The sequence below is a fragment of the Pseudorasbora parva genome, chromosome 14 (genome assembly GCF_024679245.1).
Source record: "Pseudorasbora parva isolate DD20220531a chromosome 14, ASM2467924v1, whole genome shotgun sequence".
NCBI lineage: Eukaryota > Metazoa > Chordata > Actinopteri > Cypriniformes > Gobionidae > Pseudorasbora > Pseudorasbora parva.
In genome coordinates, this window is record NC_090185.1 from 36,117,665 (window position 1) to 36,128,441 (window position 10,777).

The 10,777-nt window shown below is 35.0% G+C and overlaps 1 long non-coding RNA gene across 1 annotated transcript; it reads right to left on the minus strand.

Moving 5' to 3' along the window:
* LOC137040580 (uncharacterized) lies at window positions 1-10,116 on the minus strand. Its single transcript, XR_010897932.1, has 3 exons — window positions 10,002-10,116; window positions 4,472-4,619; window positions 1-929 (listed from the first exon to the last, which is right to left on the minus strand). It is a non-coding gene; the product is annotated as an uncharacterized lncRNA (long non-coding RNA).
* Window positions 10,117-10,777: the final 661 nt, after the last annotated feature.

The window sequence follows — 10,777 nt, forward strand, 5'->3', positions numbered from 1 at the left end:
TTTTTTTTTTTTTAAACCTTCCAAATATAATTTAACTATTTTCTGATTTTGAGATGATTTATGAACCAGACTTGGCATGCTTCATGAGATTCACCTAACAATTTGTGTTTTTTAATTAAAATATGTATTAATAATTATGTGGATGTCTTCAGTAACACCAATTAGTCGCATGAATGTCAAATAGCTGCTTGAAATCTTTTTAAATAAACACATTTCAAATCATGTTTTTTTCCCACATTTTTTGTATGTGTGTTTGTTAAATGATAATAGGGCCACAAAATGATTCATTTGGATTGTGATGTAACTTAACAGGGTTTTTTTTTTTTTTTTTTCAGTGGATATTAACATTTAAATGGAGGATTTTACTCCTAATCAGGACACAGTAACGGACTGTCACCTGTCAGTCTGACGGGTGAAAACAGTATGAAAAACCCACTGGTGTGCTAGTTACTAGATAATTGGCAATTACTAGCTGGCAATTATACATTTTTCTTTCTATTTTCTTTTTTCTTCCACCCACACACATAATTAGGAATTAAAAAAATAAAATCCCTGAAATCCTGACCAGAAAACACAGGAAAGGAAAGCACTGTCAACCAAAGGCACTTAAAAGAGCAATAGCAATAATGTACTGTCACACGCGGTGTTGTGTACTGAAGCATGACAGATGTGTATTTGAGAGAAAGATGAACAAATGTCAGTGTGAGGCTCCACATTTTAGTCGGGGGGTCTTGATCTTTGTGGAAGATCCCTCATTTTCACAACAAACTCGGAACCTCTTCTGCTTTTGCCTTGGCGTTTAGTTCGTATGTTTGGTAGAGACGGGTAAGATGGTTTGTCTGTGTCTTGATCTGCGTTCATGTCGACAGCAGGCGCAGCTTCTCTCTGTGCTAGTGACTCAAGTGAAATGTGGCATACGACTGCAGGTTCTGCAAAACAAGGGAACGCATGTAAGATTTCTGGTGGAAAACAGTCTAAAAAGCACCTTGTTCGTTATATTTTGGTGGCACTTTACATGAATAGTGTACAAAACGGCTTGACAGTTACTCTCTTAAATTCAACATTAGAAAAAGTAATATTTTGTTGTTTCAACTTAAAGTAAGTTTATGCTTGATTTGGAATTTTAAGTTAAGTTAACTTTAGTTGGGTATTTAAGTTATCTCAACAAATATTAAGTTGCAGCCACATTTTTTTACAGAGATATCTTAAATATCCAACTTAACTAAAATTGAACGTCGAGCACAAACAATTTTAAGTCGAAACCACATTATTACTTCACTGTAAAAAACTATTTTAAAAATAAGTTACCTGGTTGCCTTAAAATTTGGAGTTCATTGAAATTAAAAATTTGCGTTAATACAATGACATTTAAAAAAAAAAAAAATCGACAACCTTTATTAAAATATTATTAAAAGATTTTGTATTATTAAAAGTGTATTGGGTACTTTCATTGTATCAACTCAAATTTTTAATTTCAATAAACTCAAAATTTTAAGACAACCAGGTTTTTAGGAGTCCAGGCCCTGATGGAGTTTTGGTTCCTTGCCACTGTCGCCTTTGGCTTGGCTTGCTCAGTTGGGGACACTAAAAATATGATTAAAGTTATTCAACTTATTATACAAATAAAATGTATGAATTAGGTCTTATTTAATTCTATAAACTATAATACTGATCTGCCAACATTGTCGCTATATGATAAATTAAAATAAGCTGATAACATCACTGTTTTCTCCAGTACGGCTGTACAGCCAAATCTAATTTTGTCGCAATATTACCCTGTTTGACACTGTAAAGCTGCTTTGACACAATCGTGATTGTAAAAGCGCTATATAATTAAAGTTGATTGATTGATTGATTGATTTTTGATAACACTGTTATTCTAATGTTAATTTTAAGTTGTGATAACTAATCGCTGTCACGCAGGAACAAACTGAAGAAACAGAAGATTGCGTATGAAACATAAACTTGAATTTAATCTCGGAAGAACAACACTGGAAACACACATGCTAACATAACGGTTACCGGACAGAGAATGAAGTAAGTGGGAGGAACAGGGAGGAACTTAAATAGCAAACAAAAATGAGATAATGAACTGAACACAGCTGAACAGAAAAAATATTAATGACGGTAACCATGGAAACAAACAAGTGGCGGGAAACGGGACAAAGGAACATGTGAAGTGCAAAAACACAACAGACTAAACATCTTTTTTTTTACAGTGTAGCAATTTGCAAATTTTGCGACCGTGTTACCTAAATGTGGGTCTGATTTAAAGCAAAAAAGTTTGGTGTGAACTTTCAAGTTAATAACATTTATAAAATCATAAATTAACCTCAATGAGTAGAATGTGGCAACTGCTGGTCTGAAGTAATTGAAAAACTTAAAGAAAGGGATTTTGGTAAATTGTAGTTTTGGTGACAGAGTTGAAGGCTTGAGCTTAGATTAAATGCTGCCAACAATACAGAACATTTTTATGCAAAACTGAGACAATCAACTGATTTACATGTTTTTCTGCCATGCTGTAGAAAGGTTCCAAATGATGTCACTTCCTGGTTGTCACACAATTTTGGAATATTCCATTTAGGTTTAATGGGGGAAAATAATTTGGTTAAAGGGTTGCATGCAAGGTGTTGGACACAGCTAAACATCACGTTTTGGAAATTAAAATGTTTAAATCAATAAAGTTTTTATTATATTTGATATATATACTCTGGGTCCGTTTACACAACACCGTTTTCAAAACAAAACAAAAACATAAAACGTATGCATTTTTGGCTGTTCATTGACATGACAACAGTGTTTTAGGGTGATTTGGTTTATCGTGTCCATGTAAAATATAACATTTAAAAACAGTGACATGTTCAGTTTATAGGCGCATTGTTTTTTTTTAATAAAGTGACATCGCCATCTACTGGCCTGGCATGAATAATACAGCATATTTAGTCATTTTCACAGGGATGATTTTGACAATTTTTTGGGGAAAATGCAAAGGAAAAACTTGTTTTTAGTACATTGTTGTCGTGTAAACGTACCCTAAAGGTGTGGTCACGAATGTGGGGGCAAAAACATCCATTGCCAGTAGTGAAGAATACGTCACTTTCAAACCAAACAGCTTTCTGTTTTCTGTCAGTGATCTTAGCTTGAAAACACTGGGGAATCTTTCACCCTCACATTCAATTTTCAGAATAGTTTCCTATTGAAACAAGTGGATTTCGTCTGTGAATATTCATTGAACAACAATGTGATCGCACCCAAGCTGTACGAACATTTGAAGTTGTCATGCCTCTTACTACACCCCATTCAGGGACTTTGCTTAGTCATACTAAAAAAGGGTTCAAAAGACATGTTTAGTCAACAGTTTTCAATATCAAAAGTGTAATTCCTTCTTAAGCCCTATTTGCACGGGATTAGTATTATCTGGGGACCTCTGGTGATTTGTAATAATTGCAGATAATGTCTGTGATCTTAATCCCGTGCGAATTGGCCATGTCTGTAATTTGTAAAGTAAAAATTCCCCCACAAATTATGTACCATATTTCGGCGAACACCGAGGGTCCTGTAATAATATTAGTCCTGTGCGAATCGGCTTCTTTGTGATTTGGCAAGGATTAGGCGGATCGTATATCATTTTTTTCAAGGTTTTTGTCTCCTGTGCGCATTTTTATCTTTATCTTTCACAAAGAATGAAGGCTGCAGTCATAATGCACACTGTTACAAATACAATGTTATGAATTCCCGTGCGGCCGCTTTCACTTTAGAATGAGTACCAATTTGGGAGCAAATTGCTTGAATGGTGTATTTAATATTAATATCAATACTATTCTTAATGAAAAACATAACAGAACAGTACACTCATAAGCTCGCTGAAATGGGCGCTTTTACATTTAGCGTTGGAACTGAATCTTCCGCCGTATATTGTCAGCTCCTCACTCGTGATAAATGAAATCTGACTCATGCCGCTGGTCTGTGCTCAGTTCAGTTTTTAATTGTAGCGTCTGTTCTCTAACTGAACGAAATTATTTTTATTACTATAAAACAATAAAAACAATATCGATTCATATGACTGTTTATGATTTCATACAGCTTTATCTATAAGCTAACGAAAAAAAAACAAAAAACATTTACAAGTCTTGACATCATATCCGGGGGATAAGTCAGTAAATTCGTCAAGTCAAATCACAGGCTTTGCTTATCCCATGCAAATTTGCCACGCAGATTTCAGATGTGGGGGAGTAATTTCTTAATCAAAGAGGTCCCTAGATAATACTAATCCTGTGTGAATAGTGCTTTAGTCCTCTTTCTGTGATCTTATTTCAACTGCTTTTCCATTTCATTACAATTCCATGATGTACAGTTCAATCAAGATCCAATGAAGTCTCTATTTCTAAGTGTGAGTTCATATCAGAGGAAGATATTCTGTGCTCTGGCTTAGTTTGAGGTCACTCTGACATGCAACAATAACCATATTTACCGCTTACGTGGCCTTTGCTACTTTTGTGCGTTTCATCCTTTTCCTGCGCATGAGGGTGACCTGAGGCCTCTTCAAGCCGGCGATGAGCAGCAGCAGTCTGGGTCGGGACTTGGTGAGCCAGCTTCTCAGTAGCGTCCCCTTGGGAAACCTGGGACACATTAGAGATCATGGTAAATTCAACGGACCCTATGCACCCTAAAGCGCTTTACATTTTGCCTTACATTCACCCATTCATACACCTATGATGACGACGATGTCAGCCATGCAAGGCACTATCCAGCTCTTTGGGAGCAGCTGGGGTTTGGTGTCTTGCTCATGGTCAGGTGGAACTGGGGATTGAACCAGCAACCTTATGGTTTGTAGACAACCTACATGAACCACTGAGCCAATGCTGCCCCTTCATGCCCCATCATGTCAGCGGTATGGAGACAAATTGAAGTTTTAGCACTTCATTCACTGATGTCTATGAGCTGCTTTGGGTAACCCTTTATGGTAACACTTTAGTATGGGGAACACATATTCACTATTAACTATGACTTTTTTTCCTCGATAAACTCATAATTTACTGCTTATTAATAGTTAGTAAGGTGTTTTTTGTAGCATTTAAGTTTAGGTATTTGTTAGCATTAAGGGATGTAGAATAAGGTCTTGCAGAATAAGGCATTAATATCTGCTTTATAAGTAATAATAAAAAGCAAATATCCTAGTAATATGCATGCTAATAAGCAACTAGTTAATAGTTAATAAGTGAACCCTAAAATAGTGTTACCCACTTTATTTTATAACAATAAATTGTGCTTAATTACATTGAAACTTACCATAAACCTAATCCCTTTAATTACAATTCATTAAATTTGTGACTCTTACACTGATTTTTATTGTAAAGCTGTCTTGAAGCTTGTCTTAAGCTCTATATAAATGAATTTGATGGGTAAGGGTCCAATTTACTATGATATTGGCTGGTTATTAGTACTTATAAAGCACGTATTAATGCCTTGCATGACCTTATTCTACATCCCTTAATCCTACCCAATACCTAAACTTCAATGCTACAAAAACTAGCTTACTAACGATTAATAAGCAGGCAGTAATTACGAGTTTATTGAGGCAAACGTCATAGTTAATAGTGAATATATGTCCCCTTTACTAAAGTGTTACTAACTTATTACTGTAAAAAAAAAAAAAAAAAAAAAAACATCTGATTGTGAGAGCATTCAAATCTGCACTTTTTGCTTCTGACAAAATTAATGTATTTAATTTGTATTGATTCGAACAGTGTTTCAAAAATGCATTGATAAGTACACTGTAAGTAAAAAAAAAAATCCATAAAAAACCCTATAATTTTCAGCAAGGACATTATCCGTTAGGTTTACAGACATTTCCTTCAACCATAAAACAATGCAATGCGCAATTCAAACATGCGAAAAATCAACACCGAGATTCAAATGAACCATTGGGCCCTATTTTTATGGACTTGCTTGGAGTGTAACTGCTACTACTGTGGAGGTTAAAAGCAAATGAATATTGCTCTACAGCTGATGATTAAATATGCTTTAGACTATATATAGGAAGAATTGAGTTGGAGGCTGAGAAATGTGGAGTTTGTTACTTAACATTCTAGGTAACACTTTATTTTGAGGTTCAGTTATTAACTATTAACTAGTTGCTTATTAGCAGGCATATTTCTAGGCTATTAGCTGTTTATTATTACTTATAAAGCACATATTAATGCCTTATTCTGCATGATCTTATTCTACATTCCCTACATTCCCTGCTGTGTTGCATCTGCTGTAGACTGCACTGAAAGCAATACAGCTACAGAAAACGTTCAGATGAAAATCAGACTATTGACAGCACGCTGAACGTTTGCAGAGTCTGTGTATCAACACAAGGAATTGAAACAATATTGACGCTCAAAACGGACTGGACACATTCAAGTGTTTAAAGCTTTTCCCTTCTCATAGCTTGTGCCTTTAAAATACACAGATTCTGCAATGTTAAAAATAAAAAATAAAGTTGGTTACACTTTACAATAAGGTCTCGTATAAACATCAGTCAATGCATCAACTAACAATGAGCACTACAGTTTTTACCGTATTCATCTTTGTTAATGTTAGTTAATTTAAAAAATAAATAAATATATATATATATATATATATATATATATATATATATATATATATATATATATATATATATATATATATATATATATATATATATATATATTTATTGTAACCATTATTTGAAAAAGTTAAAGTGACACTTTTAAAAGCAAGAGTTAAGGTCTAGCTAAAGAGCTTCAGTTTGCTCCTGCTGGTAGATGCTATAAATGCACAATTATGTGGCCCAAAAGCCTTTCTGTAGCCTGACAGTAATTCAGAAGTTAGAAGATTATATACTGTATACAGTATACAGCTCTGGAAAAAAATAAGAGACCAAATTAACTTGGATTTCTCAATGTTAAGTGGTCTCTTAATTTTTTATAGAGCTATCTATATAGATGTTTCACCAGTGACAACTTTTATGGCTAAAAGCATCAAACATAGGGTCCTAATAAAGTATGGACAGTCACATGACATTTCCAGCTCAGGTGATTAGCTCTAAAAAACTTCACTGAACCCATGAAGCAAACATGTCAGCTTCCAGGGTAGCTCGTCTCTTGGTATTTGAGATCTCCATGGATAGATAGAATATCAAAACCTTTGGAAACAGACCACAGACTTCATAAAAGATCTGGTAACATGTAACCAGGCCTTCATCCAATCCTAAATCAATACCTAATCTTTTACGATGTTCTACACATTCCCGCCATTGAAGTGTAAGTTTATTAGATCATTTGGCTTTAGCTTCCAGTACTCTAGACCAGTCTTTTTTAAGGTCTTGGTTTTGTCTCATTCTCAGGACTCTAGATCTAGTTTCAAGACCACAACTGTTGGGATATTACTAAATTACCGGTGCATTGTCTAATTTATTTATTGACATCATTAATGTGATTGGATCTAAAACGTACTGCTTCACATGCAATCAATAACTTATTTCTATTTTGATGTATTTACTGTACCAGTTCAGAAATGAATGAGGGTTAAAGTACACTCTGAAAAATGCTGGGTTAAAAACAACCCAAGTTGGGTTGAAAATGGACTAACCCAGCAATTGGGTTGTTTTAACCCAAAGGTTGAGTTGTTTTAACCCAGCGGATGGGTTAAATGTTGCTTAAGACAACCCCATAACCGGGTTAAAATAACACAATCGCAGGGTTAAAACAACCCTTTAAAAACAAACAATTGCTGGGTTAGTCTATTTTCAACCCAACTTGGGTTGTTTTTAGTCCAGCATTTTTTAGAGTGTAGTTGAGATCAAATAGTACCTGAGATCAGGATTTTTTTATATTATAACGAGCAAGAGAGCGATTTTCACAAATTGAGCATGACTGCAAACTTGATATTGCTGATATATAAAAACAAAAACAAACAACAACCTTATTCTCACCATTATTTCTGCATTTTTAATTTAATTCAGATGCATCTTCTGTACCACCTCTGAAGTGCAAAGATGAATTTATTTGCTAATGATTTCATTTGATTGGTAACGGCTCTATAAATTGTCTTATTCTAATTATATTTACTGATAAAAAATAAGTCTCAGGCGATAATGTGGATCTTTATGAATTTAAGGAGTGGTCTTGACTACAACACTAGTAAAATTCCCCAGATTTCACAGCAAAATCGAAGCGGAAAACACAACATCCATTTCTGAATGAGCCAAAAAACCCGCCCTTCTCGTTCTCTGAACCCTCCAGAACAGACTAAATCCATCCTTCCGTATCTTTGCGGGAAAAAAAAGCTTGATGGAAGAGTAGCGTTCCCACAGAACAGCAGAACAGTACCTCAACCAGTAACACTCCTCACCGAAGCACCATAGCAACAGTTTTAGCTTCCTGAAAACCGGCACGTTCACTCACGAAACGGTCACATTCTGGGCTAATAGGACTTTCAGATGAAGGGTAACAGTATAACCGACTGAGCTTTTATATTCACGTCTCGCACGTCTGACTGCTGAGCTCAATGGAAAATATAAAACTTCAATTGTTTCGACTTTTGCTGGTCGAGCATGAGCAACAGGCCAGAGAGAGATCTAGCAACGTGTAGATGCGCTGCGGCCTCGCTGAAGCCATTGTTGTTTCCCCCAGAGGGGCTCCATGTTAAATGTGGCGAGAGCAACATTGTTTGCTTTGCGGCCTTGTTTTCCTCTTTCATCCAATTCTATCTCTCAGGAGCTTGACAATATTTCTCCTACAGGAAATCCGGACAACAACCTTCAGCGTCAACCATTTTGTTTTTCCAACCAAATTAGCTGCTTCATCAAGCTGTCCAAAACAGATGTTAGTCCACAGCTGGGAAGCTTTGTTATACGGAGTTTGATTTGTCCTTACTGGTCCGTTTATCTTTCTTTTCTTCCGCATCTTCAGGATGGAAGTCTTTTACATTGTATCCACACAAACATTGACTGTTGAGATTTCACATCTACATATTATTTTCACAATATATTGGCGTTTCACTCATTAAGATGTTTCCTGTATGGAAATTTGGCCTCTATTTGTCTGGCCACTACAAAGAGGCCAAGGTTATGTAATTGTACCAAATATCTAGGAAGAACTTTGGTGTAATGACAATTTTTAGTTACACTTTATTTTAAGGTGTCATTGTTACATTGTAATTATATATTTAAGTACTGAGTAATATTATCTAACAACATGTACTTACCATAGGGTTAGGGTAGGATTAGGGTTTGGTTGAGAGTTAGTTGCATTTAATTATGAATCTTTTACTATAGTAAGTACATGTAACACATGTAACAAGGACACTGTAAAATAAACTGTTATCCATTTTATTTTAAGGTGACGTAGTTACATTGTACTTTCTCCAAGAAGTACTGAGTAATAATAATTAGTTACCATTAGGATTAGAGTTTGGTTTAGGGTTAGTTACTTGTAATTAAGAATAATTTACAGTTATAACAGTTAGTAAGTATATGTTATAATTTATAACATATACAGTTATAACAATTAGTAAGTATATGTAGTAACATGTAACAACGTCAACTTTAAATAGTGTTACCCAGTCTTCACTCAGTAAATTGCATCAGTAAACAATCACAAAGATCCAGCAAATAATATTGGATTAATCGTCAGAAAAAAAATGAGATAATATTTTCTTGTAAAATTAAACATTTGAAAAAAGTGTACAACAAAATGTAACAGAATATAGTCTATACTAGGCCAAAAAACTTCAATAAATAGGACGGACCTACATCCACCTTGTATTTAGAGATGAGTTTTAAAGACTAGAACAAAAATCCTGAACATTATTTCAATGAACTGAAAATCTATAAGCAAATATAAATGCATAACAATCAATCAACGTCAAAATAACGACAGACCAGAACAGCTTAAGTATGTCCTGTTCATCAGCATCTTAACTTAAAAATACTGGAAAATTACCTAAAAAAAACAGAAAGTGTTTCTTACCAATTGACTCCACACATTTGTTAGGCTATGCCCCCTGCGCCCTGCTAAGCCACATATATGATGCTAATGGACTTATTAGTGTCACGCTAGAAAGTTCAACCAGGATGGAAAAAACAAATCTGCGGGACAATAGGAAGTGCACTGACTCCATGGGGCAGAGAGGGGACGGGGAGGGGGGCTTCAACAGGAGGGTCCACTCAGCACTTCTCTCAGCGAGCAACAACGGATGATCCCAGCCTCTGCACCAATCAGAGGGCTCGTCGACACTGTTTCTATGACAGGCCGCGCCTCATCCATATAAAACGCTCTTGCGGTGTATAGAGAGGTCAGCCAAACTGCCATCCCCTGTTTCACATGTGGAAAATAAACTCCTCCAAATACATATCAGCTGTCTACAAAATATTTGGACCCTTAATTAAAAAGGACATTACATTGATAAAAAGTGACAGTAAAGACATAATGTTACAACATATTTGGTAACACTTCAGTATGGGGAACACATATCCACTATTATCTACAACTTTTGCCTCAATAAACTCCTAATTTACTGCTTATTAATAGTAAGTAAAGTAGTTTTTGTAGCATTTAAGTTTAGGTATTGGTAGGATTAAGGGATGTAGAATAAGGTCATGCAGAATTAATATCTGCTTTATAAGTGCTAATAAACCGCCAATATCCTAGTAATATGCATGCTAATAAGCAACTAGTTAATAGTTAATAACTGAACCTTAAAATAAAGTGTTTCCAAATATATATATATTTCTGTCCTTTTGACC